This window comes from Rutidosis leptorrhynchoides, chromosome 7 (genome assembly GCF_046630445.1).
Source record: "Rutidosis leptorrhynchoides isolate AG116_Rl617_1_P2 chromosome 7, CSIRO_AGI_Rlap_v1, whole genome shotgun sequence".
Taxonomy (NCBI): domain Eukaryota; kingdom Viridiplantae; phylum Streptophyta; class Magnoliopsida; order Asterales; family Asteraceae; genus Rutidosis; species Rutidosis leptorrhynchoides.
In genome coordinates this window covers 187,613,487-187,632,652 of record NC_092339.1, presented here as the reverse complement: position 1 = coordinate 187,632,652, position 19,166 = coordinate 187,613,487, and positions in this window count along the sequence as shown.

The window sequence follows — 19,166 nt, the reverse complement described above, 5'->3', positions numbered from 1 at the left end:
TCGTAGAGTTGGAAATGTTAGTTCTCATGGGTGAAGGTTCAGATCTTGAGAGTGTAAATTCAGAAGATGATGATTCGGACAAAATTTCAGACTCAAAAGTTGAAGTTAATGCTGATCATACTGGACTTGATCAAACTGATTTTGAAGCACTGAACAAGCAAGCAGTAGATTTACTAAAGATGTGCTTTTCAAAAAGTGATCTTGAGAAGGTTTCTGGGTTAACAAGAGCTAAAGATATTTTGGACAGACTTGAACAGATTCATTTGGGAAAAGATGTTGATACATCGGAGTTTCTTACAGATTCATCAGAATCAGAAGATGAGTTCGATGACAGAAAGAACACAAATTACTTTGCATTTATGGCAGAGACTTCTTCATCAAATAGTACTCAACAGGTATCTTCTGATCCATCTACTGATAATGAATGTGTTAAATGCGCTGAATCTAAAATAACAATAGACAATTTAACAAAGGATTATGCAGAGATGAAAGAAAAATGGCATGCAGACCATGTGACCACTAAGGTTGAAAACGAGCTGAAAGAGCATAACAAAGTTTATAAAAAACAACTTTACGATCTTAAATGTTATAACTTTGACATAAATCAATCTTTAATTAAACGTGTTGATACAATCAATTAACTAAAGAAAGAAAATGAATGCATTAAAGCTGATTTAGAAGCTATTTCAATTAAAATGAAATGTTGGGCAAGTGCGTCACAATGAAATGCATTAATGGTGGAAATTAATGACACCAAAGGAAAGGGTATTGGATATAAGTCTGCATCTCCTCCTTTTCAGAACACATTTGTTAACACAAACGTAGTTGACGGTCGACCAGAAGACTGTATTCCTCCTAGTTATGAAGATTACGTTGAAAAGAATAAAAAATGTAGCTCATCGAAGAATATAACTTCTGATGATACTGCTGAAGGTGCTCTAGATCATGAGGAAGATAGGAAAACTGGTTTAGGAGAAAATTCTAAGAGTAGTAGGGTAAGAACACCAAAAGGTCCTGTTAAAATTTTAAGAAATCCTAGATTTGCTGACAGACCTGTTCCTCCTGTTACCCCTAAGCCCATTCCAAAAGATAAACCAAATGATTCTCATGTGTTTGTAAGAAAACAAGACCCTTCATCTTCAAACTCTAATAATGTGTATGAATTTAGAGGACATATGGAGTTTCGTCAATGTTTTAACTGTGCTGTCTTTGGACACATTGCTGCTTATTATCCTAGAAGAGTTCGTTCCACTAGACATAAGATTGACTTGTCACATGATAATTTTAGATCATCTTATGTTCATAGAACAAACTCACCCGTAAGTAATGAATGTCATGGAGATAAGAGGTTTAAGACAAATGTTGTTTATGGAGATCCTAAGAGAAAGAATTTAAATACATCTATGTCACCTGTGAAAGGTAAAATTCCAAAAAGAAGTTTTGAGCAAAATGTGACAGGGTTTCGTAATCAAGAAAAATTGTTTGAACCAAAGGCACGATCACCTTCGCAAAAAGCTAGTCGTCGAAAATACTTTTCTCGTAACAGACCACAAATGATTCGCTCCGAAGATGAGCAAAATGTGAAAAAACAGAAGAGCAATATTGCTACTTCTAAACTGTCTAAGTTTATGGTTTCAAATGATGAGATTCCACCGGACTCAAACGGGAAATGGATGGAATTTCAAGCTATGTGTGTTAATGGACAACCTACTGCCGTCCGGGCATGGGTTCCCATTATCAATTGATATTCTTAATGTGATATGCAGGGAACCAGGGTACCTGCAAATAACACCTGGATAGCGGCGCTTCAAGACATATGACTGGACAGCTATCTCTTCTTTCAGATGTACACCCAATTAAGGGAGGAATGTAGCTTTTGCTGGAGATAAAGGAGGTCACATTTTAGCTCAAGGTTTATTAAAGAATGAAAAATTTAGTTTTGACAAAGTGAACTATTGTCAAGAGATTGCAAACAATTTGTTGTTGGTTTCATAAATCTGTGAAAAATCTTTCAATGTAGCATTTGATGATGAATTCAGCTACATTTTGAAATCAGAGTTTGTGATTCCTCCAGAAATGATTTTGATGAAAGCTCCTAGACCAGCTGATTTATACATGCTAGATATGAATGTTGCTACTTCAACTGCTGAACATCATCAAGCTTTTGTCTCTAAAATGGCTGAACAATATTATATTACATGGCACAAACGCATGTGTCATTTAAGCTTTCGGAAAATGAATCACCTTGTCCACAATAATCTTGTAGAAGGTGTTGATCTTCGATCTTTTCAGATTCTAGGAACATGTGTTCCGTGTAAGAAGGGTAAGCAGAGCAAGAAAGCTCATAAGCTGGTAAAGTATAATCCAATCTCTGCTCCACTTGAGTTGTTACATATGGATCTTTTCGGTCCAATTCGTTTTGAAAGCATTGATGGAAGTAAGTACTGTCTGGTGGTAACTGATGATTATTCAAGATTTCTTGGGTAATGTTTTTGAAAGAGAATTCTGATACATTTGAGAATTTGAAAGTGCTAATCAATTGATTAGAGACAGGTTTTAATCTAAAGGTAAGAAAGATTCATTGCGAAAACGGTACAGAATTCAAGAATCGGCATCTTGCAGGTTTTTGTATTAAAAAAGGTATCAATATGCAGTTCAGTTCTGCATACGCTCCACAGATGAATGGTGTTGCTGAAAGAAAGAATAGGGTTTTGATCGAGACAGCTAGAACAATGCTGGCAGATTCATCGTCACCTGTACATTTTTGGGGAGAAGCTGTTGCAAATGCTTGTTACACTATGAATCAAGTTCTGACTGTTAAGCGACTGGGTAAAACTTGCTATGAGTTATTTCATGGGAGAAAACCATCATTGAAGCATCTAGAACCATTTAGTGCACCATGTACCATTTTGAAAAGAAAACCAGGAAGTAAATTTGATTCTAAAGTGGTTACTGGAGTATTTCTTGGGTATAGTTCTCCTAACAAGTGAGTTTTCAACAATGAAACAAGGTGTGTTGAAGAATGGTTTGAAGTTGATGTCCAAAGGAATCAAACGAAGAGTGCTCCTAAGAGTCATCCTTGGATATATAACTATGATGAGCTGATTGACTCATTCAATCTTGCTCCAGATCAGACGGAGAATGAAATGGAGTTACAAATGCTGTTTGATTTATAGAATGAACCAGAAGTGTCTGCACCTACTCCAATTCCAACTCCATTACCGACAGTCAATGAGCCAGTTCAAGATTCAGATCAAGATGCTGATCCAGTGTACGATACCTGCAGATCTGATATTTCAAGTGAAAGTTCCCACAATCCTAAAGATATTGGAGATACTACGAATCTACACCATGAGATACCTGTTCCCGCACAACCAGTTCCCAGAACTACAGCTGCTCATCCCAGAGAGAATATTATTGGAGATCCAAATGCGTGTGTTAGAACAAGAAGACAAGTTCAGTCTGATGGTCAAGTTGATACTCATATGACAGCTGCTACTGTATACTATGTGTACTCATGTCATATTTCCATAATAGAGCCAAAGACATCAAAAGAAGCCTTGAAGCATGTTGATTGGGTCATGGCCATGCAGGAAGAGATTCAGCAATTTAACCGTTTAGATATTTGGAAGTTAGTTACAAAACCGCATGGAGCTAAAGTAATTGATCTCAAATGGGTTTGGAAGTGCAAGGTTGACGAAGATGGCAATGTTATCTGTAACAAAGCAAGATTAGTTGCTAAAGGTTATCAGCAAGATCCTGAATTCGATTCTGATGAAGTTTTTGCTCCTGTTGCCAGATTGGAAGCTATTTGCATTTTCTTGACTTTTACATCATTTATGAAGTTCAATGTGTATCAAATGGATGTCAAGAGTGCATTTCTTTGTGGCAAGCTTAATGAAAGAGTATATGTCAGTCAACCACCGGGTTTTGAAGATCATCTTCATCCTGACAAAGTTTACCGCTTGCGGAGAGCCCTATATGGTTTACATCAAGCCCCACGTGCTTGGTATGAACGTTTGTCAAGTTATCTGATCGAAAAAGGTTATCAAATGGGCAAGGTAGATTGTACTTTGTTCACGAAAGTTAAAGATGATGATATTATCTTAGTCCAGATTTATGTAGACGACATTATTTTCGGTGCTACAAAGTAGGAACTCGTTGACGAGTTTGAGCAGGTGATGAAGGACGTATTCGAAATGAGTAAATTGGGTCTCTTAATATATATATATATATATATATATATATATATATATATATATATATATATATATATATATATATATATATATATATATATATATATATATATATATATATATATATATGAATGGAATTTTTCTTCACCAAGCAAAGTATGTGAATGATATACTCGAATGTTTCGGTATGACTCAAGAACATCCTGTTTCGACCCCGCTAGCTGTGAATCACGGTATTTCGTTAGACTGTGAGGGGGAGCCTGTTGATCCTACATACTATCGAGAAATCATCAGATTACTTATGTATCTCACTGCATCTAGGCCGGATATTATGTTTGCAACATGTCTGTGTGCACATTATCAAGTTAATCCGAATATAGTTCATCTTACAGCTGCCAAAAGAATTCTACGCTATCTGTTACATTCTCCAAATCTCGAATGAAGACAAGTTTGATCTTGTAGCATACATTGATTCAGACTATGTAGGTTGCAAAATCAACAACAAGTCTACATCAGGAGCATGTCAATTTTTAGGTGAAAGGCTGGTGACCTGGCAATGCAAGAAACAAACTGCAGTTGCTCTTTCCACATGTGAAGCTGAATATATTGCTGCTGCTGGTTGCTGTTTGCAAGTTGTTTAGATTCAACAACAATTTTGCGATTACGGACTAAGAATCTCTTTCTCTCCTCTTTATATTGATAATACTGCTGCTATCGCAATTACTAAGAATCATGTGCAAAATTTTAAGACTAAACACATAGGTGTTAAGTATCATTTTCTTAGAGATTTACATGAGAAAAAGATAATTGAGGTTAAAAGAATAGGTACTAAGGACCAGAGGGCTGACCTTTTCACTAAGGCTTTTGATAAACCTAGGTTCTTGCTGCTTTTAGGAATGAATGGCATTGTTGATTGAGACAAAGTAATTTCGGATATTGACTGTGAGGTTTAATCAAACTTTAAGACTTTGCATGTAGGATGCATGACATATAGATTTTAGTTTCTGATTATCTGTGCTGCATATTTTTGCTTTCTGTCTGCATTTCCTTGCATGATTTCATTCATGTTTGCATACTAGTCTGTAGTTATTTTCTGTTCCTTTTGTTAAAATGCTAAAAGACAAAAAGATTTTATGTTTTAGTATTTTAGGGGGAGTATATGTTTCAACAGAAAATACCTAAAAAGTGTAAAATGCCTCATCAGAAAATCCTAAAAAGTTGAAAATTCCGAAAATGAGCTTGTTTTGATTAATATGTTGTAGATGAAGATATTACTGTACTGAGAATTGATATATTTGACTAGTAAGGACTGATTTGAAACTTTATGTTTATCTGTTGTGTGATGTACTGATAGATGTGACTTATGAATTATTGGCATTATACAATCATAATAAGAATAACGCTCATCTAAGATTCAGAAGTCATAGATGATCTGTAGCGTTTGAAGGTAATCACCTAATTATCTCCTAATCTGTATGAAGTGATAATTTTTGAGGAACTTAACAGTTGGTTGAGAGTATCCCCTATCATAATTGATAATCACTAGAAAAGGTTGGGGGTAGATTTAAGTTTGAGGATTATCCGTTTGGCTGGTGCATACCACGTTCTCACGGGCCTAAGACTTAATAATCGAAACTAAACCCCAAAAATATCAGAGAAACTTAGTTTATGTCGAAGTAAGTGTCCCTTCTCGCTTAAGGTCAAAAAGTATAATTCCTTATTGCGGACCGTTCAAGCATTTAAGGGAGAACACCTTTGAGTGATCTGAGCACATAACAAAGAAACATGAGTTCAAGCATAAATATGGAAAATCAATTCATGATGCAGCTCAAAATCAGTATATCAAAAGACAATGATATGCTGAATAAGAAATATCAAAAGAAAATCAAAGTAAAAAATAATTGGCGTATCAAGATGGCAAAGTCCTGAAAGTTGAAAGAATGAGGAATGCTGATTCATGAAGAGCTCATAAAGAACTCAGAACATCCTTAGTGTGACGCCCCCTCGCAGGTTGAATTGTTTAATCACGACGTTTACACTGAACTATCAAGATTCTTGTCGTTTGCAATTTAGAGTTATACCAATTAAGGCTGTAAGTTAGGAAGATACTTACCTAGATATACTCTAAATACATATATATGAAAGTTTAACTTTCGATTCCGTTTTCCATTTCAACTTGAACATAAAGAAGTTAAGGGCCTTGAGATTTATTTCGTGTGATGACTGGTCATCAGGAAAGTCTGCTTTAACTGTAGACCAATCCCCGTGGTAAATAATGCACCTATTCGGATAATCCAGTATATTCTAAGATATGCCGACCAACTAGATTGAAGATTTTCAACACATTGGTAGAAGCCAAAGGCTGACAGGGTTATTCAAAATGCCGTGAGAACCATCCTGTTCAATTTGAATGAAGTACATGGATATAGTTAACGGAAAGTTACGTGTAATGAATTGACAACCTAATAGAAACGCACAATCATAAGTGATGAAAGAATCAAGGATTAATGAACTTAGCGTGATATCAAAAATCACAGCTCTTTAATGTTTAAGTAATTAATACCAACATGATTGTCGAAGTGTCCGGAATAAATATGTTCATGTTTAATGAGGATTCATATCAAAATCGCATGATAATAGACATAGACTGGATAATTAGGAATGAACAATAGAAGTTGATTCAATATGTCAGTTCTGATCCATTTTTAAATTGTTAAATCATCTTGATCACAAAAAGAATGTGGATTTGAATGTTTTTGCTTATCTGTCTGTTAAATAGTTTGCATTGAAAACTGTAAAATAACAAAAAGATTTTGGTTTGCATGTTATTGCATTTCATGATAGAATGTCTTTCATTTGCATATTTTTAGTTGCATGACATTATATCTCAGAAAATTCATAAAGATTTTATCTTTGCTTTGTTTTCTGATTATCCTCTGAATGCATAATGACATATGAAAGAACCTTGTTGAGATCAAGATATTTTTAGCCATCAAATCCATAAGATAGAAGTGTTTTTTAGAGCTTGTGTTTGTTTGAAGGACGTTAATGATTTAAGGTGTTAGTGACCTTAAGATGACATTACACTATAGGACTTACTCATGTGAAACATAATGTTTAGAGTAATAACCTCGTTTTGGTTAAGATGTTTGGACTGCCTAAGTGTTAGTGTTCTTTTCTTGATAGATTAGTGATTTATGACTCAAATTGAAGGTGCTAGTTAGCTCTAAGATTGACAAAAGAGTCGAAATCTTAAGTTTGTGAAAATTTGAATTTGCCTAAGTGGCTCACTCGCACGTTTGAAGTGTGAACCGTACGAGTTATCACGCGGTTGAGGTTAACCGTACGGATGACCCTGTTCTAGACTTGTCCAAAGACTTCTGGGTCACACGCACGAGTGAATGTGAGGTGCGCGGTTGGAAGGTGAATCGTGTGCTCACCCGTACGATTGAGCACGAGAGTATAAATATGGGGTGCTGAGCACAGTCGCTCACTCTTGCAGACTCACTTCATTTTTTCTCTCAAAATTCGATCTTCACTAATCAAGTTTTCCACCGTAGGTTTTTTTAAGCATCTTAAGTTGATCTCAGCGCCACTAACTAGGTACAATTTCATTGTTGTTTCGTTGGTTAATTTGTTGCTTGAATGTGTCGAAACCCTAATGGGTTATAAATCAAATTTTGTATAATTGCTTTGTGTTTTAGTTGCTATTAGCTATTGTTTTGTGTTAAACGGTACCTAAGCTTACTATCGTGATGTAAATTGGTCCGTAAAACACTCAAACATGCAATCCCATTGTTTTAAAAAATAGCATTTAATATTGATTTCATCAGACATGCACGAGTGACCTCACTCGCACGCGTGGGACATGACTCGCTCGAGCCTACTCGTTTGAACACTTGAGCCCACTTGTTTGACTTTACTTGTATTTATTTGGATGCTCACTCATTTGACTGAGCTGACACGTGTGCTTAATCGCACGATTCACCACACGGTTGACCCACTCGCTTATCCATGTTGCCTCAACCGTGTACCTTGTCTGAAACCATGCTATTGCTCAAATGTGTCAACAGTGACACGAGTGACAATGTTACTCGCATGACTGACCTCTCAACCGCACGTGTGACAATACCACTCGCACGGTTTGTCCTGTTTAACAAGTTTATGACACTTTGATGCGAATGCTTTGATGATTTATGATTTATAATTACTATTTCTAATTTTTCTGTTGATGTTTCAGTTTGTTAAGATATTTCAAATGGCTGAACCACAAGTTAATGTTTCAGTTGTTAATCAAGAAGCTCAGGGGGAGCAAGAACAGAATCCTCAAGTTAATCCCGTTAACCCACCTGCTCAACCAGAGATTATCCTAGAAATGAGTGAGCTCAACAATCAAGTCGCTCTCTACGACACTACTCTTGAGAAAGGAAACCATTTTGTAGAGATTGTTGATTTTCTTAAGCGATCAAGGATCCATACTGCCATTTCTACTCAGTGTACAGCCTACTATATGTGACGACCCAAAAATTTTCGACCAAATTTAAACTTGATCTTTATATGATTTCGACACGATAAGCAAAGTCTGTAATGTTGAGTCATAAAAAGTTTGAACTGTTTCATATATTCAATTGACCTTTGACTGCTGTCGACGATTCACGAACAATTAGTTGTAAATAGATATGTGTGTATGTATATATAAATAATAATTAGAAATATAATTTGAAGTATTATATGTTGTTGTTATTAAAAATTAATAAAATAAAAATAGGATATTATAATTATTATTTAAAATATATCTCTATATATAAATAAAGTACATTAAAAATAAATATTAAATAATTGTAATACTCGTTTGATGTTCCGATTGATGTTAAGCAAATTAAATTCAAACTTATATGATTTTAAAATAAACGGTGATCTGAAAATGAGTTCTATAAATTATAGACTTATTAAAAATGTATTTAGGAACTGTTTGTTAAATTTTAGAACTTTTTACTCATAATTGAGAGGGATAGTTGATGTAATTTTTATTTAATAAATTAATGATCAAATTTTATGCCATAATGACCAAAATAAATAAAACTATTTAATTTAATAATTTGGGATTTTTCTAAGAACTTTTATCCGCTACCAATTATCAGTGAAGTGCGAAATAATATCCCTAATTAAACTGTTGGTAGAATAAAGGTGGGAGGCATAATCTCTGCACGTTTCAGATATATAAGAATATAAATTTATTATTATTATATTATATTATATTAATTATTATTATTATTGCATCTTGTGAATTGATTTAGACAAGTTTGTTAGCTGTTTCAATCACCTATCGTTCTGTAACTGAATTGTACAAATTAAGTGGGATTACTATTGATCTTTTGCTTTTACTCGCAATCAAACAACTTCACTATTCTCTTAATTGGAAGCATGTGAGTTAAATAACTTGTGATTAATAAAATTATTAGTGTGCATACTGTGACTATTTTTCATTTCACATTTCCATATATATATATGCATATACTTAACATATGGAGAGATATAGATACACATATATTGAACACCTTGCTTCTCTCAATGTATCTATACATGGTCACCACCGAGGCCACCCTCGACACCACCACACCACCGGTTACAACCACTTTCACCATCGCTAACCATCAAGCCACTATCTTCACCACACAAACCCATCACCACATTTATATATATATATATATATATATATATATATATATATATATATATATATATATATATATATATATATATATGCACACAACATAGCGCATGCACAAGATTGAAGTAGAAAAACTCCACCGCACCTTTCATCTCAACTTTGACCAACTAACACCATCGAAAAACCAAACCAAACCCATTTCCAATTTGTTTCTTGTCCGATAACAAACAACACCAAACCATCATCTTTAAACCCTTTTGATCAATATCGAAACCACCTCGAAGATCACTTAATCATTTATCTTGGTTTTTCCTTCCTTCTTCTGTACGAACCAAACACCACCTTATCACATTCAATCACCATTTAACTCCCTACAAACCATCTCCAAGAACCACCATAACCATCACCAACCGTCACCATTTCCTCCATAATCAAACCCAATAAACATAATAAATTCGATCACGGGTTTCCTATTTATGTTTAAAGCTCAAACCACACTTGTAACACAAATCAACGGTCGCGTCCATAGTTATATATATTTTTTTTGCTGTCGTGAATCACCTAAACCCACATGTAGTTCTACTCACCTCCTTTTCTATTTCAAATTCAAAACCACAACAACCCACATACCTCCTCACTTAAAACTGTTACATTTTTTTTTGAATTGCTGTTTTAATAAGGAAGATACATGATGGGGATGCATAATGAAAGGATGATGATGTCGAGTGAAGTAACACATACCAATGGATCGTTTGTGTTTACAGCTCAAAGGTTTTTGTCAAGTTGAATATATTAAGTATTACTTTAAAACTTTGTCAAATGTTTGCATGTGCAAGTTGATAATTCATGGCCTACCTAAATAAAGTAACATGGATGTTTGATTGCTTTATAGATTTTTTTACTTGGCCGAATCACAGACATCTTTGGAAGTAGTTAAGCAAACAAGGACCGAGAGTTTTTATATTGATGTTGGGCTGAGTTTTTATTTTTCCATTGAGCCATGAACATAATTTTTTATTGGGCTGATTATTTTGTTTCCGTTCTTTGCCTGTCGAAATGTACCAGAACGAAACCCACCCATTGCATGTGTATCGGGCCACATAATCCAGTTTCTGAATTAGGCCGTGGTTATTTATGTTTTTAAATTAGGCCGAAGCCATTTTAAATAAATGAGGATGATATGATGAACGAAGACGATGGTGAGGTTTAGATGATTGGAGTTATGATTATAATGGCGATTGGAATGATGAAAAAGATGGCGAGTTCGTGATGATGATGAGGTATTAAGATGATCATGAGATGATTGAAACTAGGATCGAATTTTTATATAATGATTAAGTTTAGATGGATATTAAGATGGTGATAACAATAAAGATAATTAGAATGATGGTTATGAACGAGATGATGATGGTGATATACGAATTGTGTTGATTAAAATGATTAAAAGGTCGCGTATGATGATGAACGGATTCCGTTATGATTATGATCACATTGATGATGATTATAACTCGTTAATGATATGTAAAATAACGATAATAATAAATATGGTTAAGGATGTATCGGGTTAGTGGGACGTCGCGGGTTCAAACCCGGACTTGGGCATTTTTTTAAGGGCTACTTCATTGAGGTAGTTTACTTATTACTCATTATTATTATTATTATTATTATTATTATTATTATTATTATTATTATTATTATTATTATTATTATTATTATTATTATTATTATTATTATTATTATTATCATTTCTATTAAAAATTATTATCCTTGGTATTAAAATGTTTAATAAATCTATTGTTATTATTATTACTAACATTGATATTAGAATTAACATTGTTATTATCATTTAGGTTATTATTATTAGTATCATTATTGAAATTATTATTAATACCATTTATATTAAAAATTATCATTTTCAAAAGTATTATTTTTATTATCACTATTATTGTTATTATTACAAATAAATATTATTTTACAAAAATACATTACAAACATATTAATATTATATATTACTAAATTTTTATGACATCATGTAAGCTATATACAAAATATACTAATTAATATAAATATATATTCTTATCATATATAAACCTTGAAATAAATTTCTATTTGTAATATATTATGATAAATGATAAATATTATATTATTAAACTACTTTAATAAGTATTTACTATATTAATATTAATAAATGTAATATAGAAATAAATATTAACTACCTAAAATACATAGGATAAATATAACTTAATTAGTAATATGATATGCAAATTATTAATATATCAACTCGTTAGTTTTTATTATATGTGTTAATATATATATAAATGATATAGGTTCGTGAATCCGAGGCAAACCCTGCATTGTTCAGTTGTTCAATGCCGTTATATGTATTTTTACTACAAAATACAGTATTGTGAGTTTCATTACTCCCTTTTTAAATGCTTTTGCAATATATATATTTTTGGGACTGAGAATACATGCGCTTTTATAAATGTTTTACGAAATAGACACAAGTAATCAAAACTACATTATATGGTTGAATGGATCGAAGCCGAATATGCCCCTTTTAGCCTAGTAATCTAAAAATTAGGGAACTGGCCCCTAATTGACGCGAATCCTAAAGGTAGATCTACGGGAACTAACAACCCCCATTCTGGAATTTGGAATGCTTTAGTACTTCAAAATTTATCATGTCCAATGGGTGTCCCGGAATGATGGGGATATTCTGTATGCATCTTGTTAATGTCGATTATCAGGTGTTCAATCCATATGAATGACTTTTGTCTCTATGCATGGGACGTATATTTATGAGAAATGGAAATGAAAATCTTGTGGTCTATTAAAATGTTGAAAATGATCGTTTATGATAAACTAATGAACTCACCAACCTTTTGGTTGACACTTTTAAGCATGTTTATTCTCAGGTATGAAAGAAATCTTCCGCTGTGCATTTGCTAATTTTAGAGATATTACTTGGTGTCATTCATGACATATTTCAAAGGACGTTGCATTCGAGTCGTTGAGTTCATCAAGATTATTATTAAGTCAATTATAGTTGGATATATTATGAAATGGTATGCATGCCGTCAACTTTCGATGAAATGAAAGTTTGTCTTTTAAAAACGAATGCAATGTTTATAAAATGTATCATATAGAGGTCAAGTACCTCGCAATGTAATCATATGTTATTGTATTCGTTCTTATGGATTAGGACGGGTCGTTTCATGTGGTATCAGAGCGGTGGTCTTAGCAAACCAGGTCTTGCATTAGTGTGTCTAACTGATAGTCGTTAGGATGCATTAGTGAGTCTGGACTTTGACCGTGTCTGCATGTCAAAAGTTATGCTTATCATTTTTTTCGGAAATTACCTGCTTATCATTCTTAGTCTAGACACATCTTATTGCATTGATTGCATTAATAGTGTATAGACAAAATTTATATCTTAGAAGAGCGTATCTGTTACTGTAGGCTTTTCCTGTCATATTCTGTAAATTTTTCCGTAATCTATGAAACCTTTTGTTCTATATATATAGATATTCTATGTCATTAGAATATCATCCAATAGCCGAAAATCATTTCCTATCGAAAAATCCTTTACTCAATCGTACAAAATGGAACTCGTCACTAGTTCAAGTTCTTCGGAACCCGACAGCTATTCCGACATGGATGTTCACCTAAGCTCCGGATGCAGCGTCACCAGAATGAATCAACCAATCAGCCATCCCCAATTCATCTGATGGGTTCGAAGTCGACTTAATCAATGGAGACGCGAAGAAGGCGATCCTTTTCATCAACCGAATTCACCTCTTGACGATGAACCTGAAGCACTTACCGGCGAACCTGTCCGTAATACCATTTTCTCTTTCATTTCCAGAGTATCTCATCATGATTATATACTATCTCAAATTCTAAACCTTATTCATCCGCTCGTCCGAACCGATAATCATTCAGGTGTAATAGAAGAAGTCAACAAGCTTCGCGCTTGAGTTGTGGCCTTGGAAAATATAGTGCAAAACGTACCAGCATCAGCAACATCACCGGCACCAACATCAATACCAGTACCACCAACAACCCAAGTTTCAACATCACATGTCTCAACATCACAATCCATATCTCGAACTTAATCATTGTTCTACGAATCATTCTACATCATTTATCTTCATTTTACATGGCGATTATGTAATCTCTAATGTTTTAGAGATTATGTATTCTGGTTCTAACGATAAATCAAATGAGTTTAATGTTATATTAACTCATTAAATCCATGATTACATCTGAAGAAAATATATATGTATATATGTTTTCATAAAGATTGTAATTAAAAAAATTCTTTTGTACAAACTGTTAATGGTGAAAACATTTTAACGGGTAGGTAATACCCGAGAAATATTTAAATTTCACATTAATAAGTTACACAGTACATTCTTCCAATCTGATTCAACAGTCATTTACTATCCTACTTACATCCACAGATATACGTATCAGTTCACCACAAAATAATCATTTTCATTCAATTTCATATTTGGATTTTGACTTATCAATATCCAACAAGTGGCATAATGAAGAAAATATTGGACAAGATAAAATTTGTTAGAAACAAATAAATTTAACTATAAGAAATTTTGTTAAGAATCCACGCTAACAAAATCCTAGCTAACTGTTAATTCCTTATTACATTTATTTTATCGCAATTTAATTCTTACAATTTTATTTATTGTCATTTAATTTCTGTTATTTATTTTTCGCACTTTATTTATCGTCATTTAAATACTATTATTTACGCATTTTAAATATCGGGACACGTATACAAGGTTTTGACATATCATATCGACGCATATATATATATATATATATATATATATATATATATATATATATATATATATATATATATATATATATATATATATATATATATTATTTAGAATAACTATAGACACTCTATATGCGGTAATGATAGAGTTAGCTATACAGGGTTGAGGTTGATTCAATAATAATATATATATACTTTGAGTTGTGATCGAGTCTGAGACATGTATACAATGGGTCACGATACATATAAATTAATTCGAATATTATATATTAAACTATATATGAATTATGGAATTACTAACTGTGGACTACTAACTGTGGACTATCAACATTGGACAATTAAAATAAAATAAAAATACTGATTATAACATATGAAACTAAAAATTTCTTCAAGTTTGCCACTTGATTTCATCTTAAACCTCGTTTGTATCTTGATGATTACAATCTGCATTCAAACCTTTCATGATTCTTGAAAACACCTCAATCGAGAGGATGAACCAACCGCACTTCATCTACAGAAGAAAAGATTGATGCATATATTCATGCACCTGAAAACACTCGGAACCTGGGTAAATGTTTAACACGTATCTGTGCTAGCTCCTTTGGCATTGTTATTACCGAAAATGATATTGCAATTCCTTTTCAAAGTAGCCAGTTTTGTCACAGCTTCAGCAAGTCAACTTCTACTCTTCAGTCGGACTAGCCTTATTATAACCTCGATATATATATGTTTCCTTTCGTCATCGTTACCGGGGAACCTTTTATATTCCACCATATTACCAGCAGACGTACCAGCAACCTCGTTGCTCCTTGGCTTAAATCTCTCCGATAAATCACTATATTTATCTAGTGAAGTCTTATCATGAACTCATCCTCACCTTGTAACAATAATTGCCATAACAAATACCGAGAATCCGCAATCACTATTCTGAATCTCGCATCATTTCTACATCAACAGTTATATGTATACATATAACAATTATCTCTTAGAATTATGATCTTCTATTCTGGAAATTCTGAAAAGCACCCAGTCTACGAATCAATACTCTGAATGTTGAAAAAGCTGAATGAAGCAGCAGAAACTGTAGACAACCGTAAATGACCTGAATCATTGGAAGTTTGAAATGACCCGTTCATATACATTATAAACGATTCACAATAGTTGATTACATCACGAGGTATTTGACCTCTATATGATACATTTTACAAACATTGCATTCGTTTTTAAAAAACAAACTTTCTTTACAACGAAAGTTGACAGCATGCACACCATTTCATAATACATCCAACTATAATTGACTTAATAAGAATCTTGATGAATTCAATGACTCGAATGCAACGTCTTTCAAAATATGCCATGAATGACTCCAAGTAATATCCTTAAAATGAGCTAATGCACAGCGGAAGATTTCTTTAATACCTGAGAATAAACATGCTTTAAAGTGTCAACCAAAATGTTGGTGAGTTCATAGGTTTATCATAACAATCATTTCAATATATTAATAGACCACAAGATTTCCGTTTATAAATATATGTACACTCGCAAGTGTATAAAAGTATTCTATAAGTTGTAGGCACCCAGTAACAAGCCTTAACGTTCATGTTTTACCCTCTGAAGTACACCAGATCAGGTGTGTTTAAAATAACCTCGAAGTACTAAAGCATCCCATAGTCAGGATGGGGTTTGTCAGGCCCAATAGATCTATCTTTAGGATTCGCGCCTACCGTACATTGACAAGTAGTTTAATGTTACCAAGCTAAGGGTATATTTCTGGTTTAAACCCACGTAGAATTAGTTTTAGTACTTGTGCCTATTTCGTAAAACATTTATAAAAACAGCGCATGTATTCTCAGTCCTAAAAATATATATAAAAGGGAGCAAATGAAACTCACCATACTGTATTTCGTAGTAAAAATACATATAACGTCATTTAACAAGTGCAAGGTTGGCCTCGGATTCACGAACGTATCAATATTGAGATTCAATATTGCAGGAAAGTACGTAGACGCAACGGAGATGATAAACACTAGATTGACCTCACGAGCATACCCATGAACCATACCCATCACCTCCATAGCTATAACCCATAATTTCCTTAGCTTCGACTCATTCAAAAAAACTATTTTGAAATCACTCGGACAGCACTCCATCGTAATATTTTATGTATGCTAATAATATCTTGAAATAATACAAAGAAAATATATATATGTAATTCGATTGAGAGAGTTTAGAGAAATATATTTTCAAGTTTCTATGAAATAATGAAACCTATTGAATTCTATTTATAACAGATTTTTGAATTATTAAAGTGAATTATTAAAGTATGAATTATTAAAATGAATTATTAGAGTGAATTATTAAAGTGAATTATTAAAGTATGAATTATTAAAGTATGAATTATTAAAGTGAATTATTAAAGTATGAATTTTTAAATTGAATTATTAAAGTATGAATTATTAAAGTTAAAGTAAAATAAAAGTAAAGTAAAGGTAAAGTTAAAGTATAGTAAAAGTATAAAACTATATACGTATAATACGCGTATAAGTATATATAATATTAATTTAAATCGTTATATATATTTAATAAAATAAAATATAAATATCGTTATCTTTATCATACTGGTTAAGTAATGAGTTGTCAAAAGTGGTTCTAGATATTTATAAAAGATATATACGTTTTAATAATAAAGTTCTTTTTAAACTGAAAACGTTTTTTGTACTTTTGAAACTAAATTAATAGAATATTATGGAAACCAATTCTCCACTAACTTTTGTCTAACTTTCGTAAATGACACTTTTTGTTTTTATTTATAAATAGCTTTACAAATTATTCTGAATATCGTTAAGAGGAATAGATTTTCTCAAATCATAGTGGACCTCTCAACAGAGACTTGTAATCATAATTCAATGTTTCTAATAATTCAATCATTTAATATATTTTTTTAATTTCATCGAAAATCATATTGAAACAAATACGTTCGTGTAAGGTATTATACGTTTAATACTTTATTAATATTCTCAAGTTATAATATATATATACATATACATATCTATTTATATATAACGGTTCGTGAATCGTCAGAATTTGGTCGAGGTTATAATGAATGTGTGAACACAGTTTAAAATTCTTGAGATTTAACTTAACAAACTTTGCTTATCGTGTTGGAATAATATAAAGATTAAAGTTTAAATTTGGTCGGAAATTTCCGGGTCGTCACAGTACCTACCCGTTAAAGAAATTTCATCCCCGAAATTTGATAGAGGTCGTCATGACTAACAATGAGAATGTTATTATAACGATTATAGAGTTTTATCATGTTCAAGAAGAATGGATAAAATAATTCGATTAATAGAAACGTGTGAGTGAAGTTATCGTAAATGAATGAAATAAGATAATATTGATTCGTCGTATCTTTTGACGTCATCACAATTGATCTCCGAATTTAAAGAAAATCTTTGTAATCTATGTTGGATTTGATTATTCGGCGATTAAGGAAATTATGATCCTCTTCGAATTAATACGATAATCCATCTTGATTTCTCTGTCAGGTATTTCACTATAAATCTACCTCCTTCGTTTCCTTACAACTCACACCTTCTATTCTTTCTCCCTCAACTCATATTTTAAAGTATTTGTCAATATGCTTCATCCAGTACTGATTCTCGATATACTCCTCACTTTCATATCTGTCATTCTTCTTTTTCATCTGCCTCCGGAAGAATCTATTTACTTCTACTATACTCTCGGTTTTATAGTGTTTTTAGTTCTTCCGTGTCTTTATATTGCTATATGCATCGATATATACGGTTTATAATTTTTGGGTGGATGTTGGGTTTTATATCTTCCCTATATTTCAAAGCCCCTACTTTTGTCTTCTATAATCATTGACATCCATAGTTAATGCTCCCTTCTATTTGCTGCGATTTATACTCCAATTTCTATTTTGGAGTTTTGTCCTTTCGTTTCTTCTTCTTGCGATTAAGCAACGTTTGTAATGGTCCAGTATTCACAGATATGAATTTCGGAATGAACATTGTTAATGTTCTAAGAAGGAAATTGTAATGGCACGATCTTGACTTGTCAAATTACTAGAATACCTCGAAAAAAGCCGAATCATCAAGAAATATTTTCTTGATATTTTAGAGGTTAAAGAGAATACAAGAGTCGTGTAACATAGTACATGATGACGTTATGATCTGTGAATCATCACGTTCCATTTAGAAACTCAGCATGACTTACTGTAATATAATCACGTTGATCAAGTGTCATTATATTATACTAGTTCATGCTTCAGTTCACAACACTACTTCAAAAATATTCCTATTTTAAATTCGAAAGTTTCAGAATTTAGAAACTAAAATAGTTTCTTTTATGATGTAATACAGACAGCACGAAGAGGTAAATGATTTCAGATAAGAATAATTATGGAAATATCTTCAGAAATATGGAGGATATTTATAATGAAAGATACGATGATATCTTAAAATTT